Genomic DNA, 3,323 nt, shown 5'->3' on the forward strand with positions numbered 1-3,323 from the left:
TTTCTGATTTCAGATTACATACCTGGTCTCACAAGAATTGTAGATCTGAATGCCCAATCTCTTATGTGTAGTTCTCTCTCTCTCTCTCTCTCTCTTTCTCTCTCTCTCTCTCTCTCTCTCTCTCTTTCTCCTCCCTCCCTTCCTTCTTTCTGTCTTTCTCTCTCTCTCTCTTTCTTTCTTTCTTTCTTTCTTTCTTTCTTTCTTTCTTTCTTTCTTTCCTTCTTTCGTTTTTCATCTTTCAAGAGAGTTTCTCTGTGTAGTCCTGGCTGTCCTGGGCCTCAAACTCAGAAATCCACCTGCCTCTGCCTCCTGAGTGCTGTGATTTAAGGCATGTGCCACCACTGTTACAATTTTATATTATTTTCAACACTCAACAACAGCAAAAAACTTCACACCCATCTGCAGCCATGGGCAACACCCCACTGGCTTTTTGTCTGTTTAGACTTGACTGTTTCGAACACTGCTCATCACTGGAGTCGTTTGGTAAGTGGTCTTGGATGTGTATAATGATATATCTGTAAGTCCAGCAGGCTGAGGGACACAAGTTCAAGACCAGCCTGAACTACAAAGCAAGACCCTGACTCAAAAAAGCCAAAGGTAAATAAGTAAAAGAAAAAAAAAGGGGGTGATCTTTTGTGACTTGCTTCTTTCCCACAGCGTGGTATTTCAAGGCTCATTCAAGTTATGGCACGTACAGCTGGTGTTACTGGTGAGCCATGTTTGATCCCTCTCGACATTCGAAGGGCATTCAGATGGTTTCCACTTTTGGGTGACCCTGCGTATAGCTGCTATGAATATTCATGTACAAGTTTTTGTGTGGATTTGTGTTTTTCAGTTGTCTTGGGTATATTCGTGGGACTGGAACTGCTGGTTCATACATCAACTATAAATTTAACTTTCTGAGGAATTACAAAACTCTTTTGCCAAAGAAGCTGAACCCATTTTCATTAATGCCATTGATGTTTGGAGATTCCAATCTCACCAGCTTCTTACCGACAGCTGTATTATCCATTTATCTCTTTAATTTTAGCCATCATAATGTGTTTTAAATGGTGTCTCATCGTGATCTTTATACACATTTTTCCCTAAAAAACAAAGATTTACTTTTATTCTGTGTATGAGTGTTTCACCTGTTTACATATCTGTGTACCACATGCATGATTTGGCCTCAGAGGCCAAAAGAGAATATCCAATCTCCACTGGAATTGCAGATGTTTGTGAGCCACCATGTAGGTGCTGGGTTGAACCAGGGTCCCTAGGAAGAGCAGTCACTACTTTTTTTTTTTTTTTGGTTCTTCAAGACAGGGTTTCTCTGTATAACAGCCTTGGCTGTCCTGGAACTCACTCTGGAGACCAGGCTGGCCTTGACCTCAGAGATCTGATAACCTCTGCCTCTTAAGTGCTGGGACTAAAGGCCTGTGTCACCACCACCCAATGTAACCAGTGTTCTTTTTTTTTGTTTGTTTGTTTGTTTTGGGGTTTTTTTTTTGTTTTGTTTTTCGAGACAGGGTTTCTCTGTGGTTTTGGAGCCTGTCCAGGAACTAGCTCTTGTAGACCAGGCTGGTCTCGAACTCACAGAGATCTGCCTGCCTCTGCCTCCCGAGTGCTGGGATTAAAGGCGTGTGCCACCACTGCCCAGCTTGCAACCAGTGTTCTTAATCACTGAGTCATCACTACAGTCCCTGATCTGCATTTTTCTAACAGCAAATGATGTTGAATAATTATTCAAATATTTACTGACAATTTTTCAAAGAAGTATTTATCAATTAAATGAAATAATTTACATTCAATATTTGGGAGGGAAAAGTGGGAGGATCCAGGAGAAGTTCACCTACATAGAGAATTTGAGGTTAGGCTAGGCCACATGGAACCCTACCTTAAAAACAGAATAAAATCCTTCAATATTTCAATTGGGTTTTTTTTGTAGAAATTTTTTCATCTATTATGGGTATCAGACTTTCATTGCCTATATGATTTGCACGCTTTCTCTTATTGTGTTATGACTCACCATTTTTTGCATATGTGTATGATATATGTACTCATGTGGATGCTGGCTCCAATGCATACGTGTGTTTATGTGTGTGCAGGCCAGAGATCAACACTGAGTGTCTTCCTTTTTGTTGTTGTTGTTGCTGTTGTTTTTCCAGACAGGTTTTCTCTGTGTCACAACCCTGGTTGTCTGGAATTGGCTTTATAGACCAGGCTGGCCTCAAACTCATGGAGATCCACTTGCCTCTGACTCCTAAGTGCTGGGATTAAAGGTATGTGCCACCACTGCCCAGCTTCTTCCTTAATTTCTCTCCACAATAATTTTTGAGGCAAGTATGCACGATGACTTATTGTCCTATTTGCTGGCGCCAATTTATCTGGGTTTGTTGTTGCTGTTATTATTTGCCACTTTAAGTCCTTTCTACACCCCCCCCCCCCGCTTTTCACTGGGCAGGTGAACCTATGGGTCCTCTTGCTGTTTATGTAGCGTCTAAGAAACCACCACCCAGCCCTGGGTCATAAGGAGTGACCCCTTTGTTTTCAAAGCTTTTATTTTTAGATCTTTGATTCATTTTGGATTAAATTTTATCTCTAATGTGATACAGAAACTCAACTTCATTCTTTTGCATAAGGAAATCCAATTATCCTTCTGTTGTTTGTTGAAAAGACTATTCATTCCCCCACTGAATTGTCTTGGCTCCTTTGTGGATGCTCAATTGACCACAAACAACAGAGCTTTCTTCTTGGCATTCAGCTGTTAGTGTAGTTTTAATTAACTTGTATTTCTTTCATTTGAGTTATATGTTTAAAGCTTAGTTTAGTTTTGTTGTGTGAGTTGTCTGATTGCTGACTTTTGCCAAACTTTTAACTTTGTGTCTTTCTTCTGAGTTTTTGAACTAGAAAATTCATCCTTTGTGACTCAAAGTCCAAGTAGTTTCTCCTGTGGGTCACATATCTTTTGATTTGGATTGTGATGTGTTTCAGTCATGTGAGAAGTTTTTGTTTTTTGTAGTCAAGTGAATCTGTTATTTTTGCTATCCATGATTTCGAGGTAGCTATCAATACCATTTCCCTGCACCTGACTTGCAGAATAATTCAGCCATCCTTTCATATAGTCCTTGCCAGACATTCAGTTTTTGTTTGTTTGTTTGTTTGTTTGTTTGTTTGTTTTTCGAGACAGGGTTTCTCTGTAGCTTTGGAGCCTGACCTGGAACTAGCTCTTGTAGACCAGGCTGGCCTCGAACTCACAAAGATCCACCTGGAGCCGGGCGGTGGTGGCACACACCTTTAATCCCAGCACTCGGGAGGCAGAGGCAGGCGGATCTCTGTGAGTT

This window comes from Microtus ochrogaster, chromosome 7 (assembly GCF_000317375.1).
Source record: "Microtus ochrogaster isolate Prairie Vole_2 chromosome 7, MicOch1.0, whole genome shotgun sequence".
NCBI classification, from domain to species: domain Eukaryota; kingdom Metazoa; phylum Chordata; class Mammalia; order Rodentia; family Cricetidae; genus Microtus; species Microtus ochrogaster.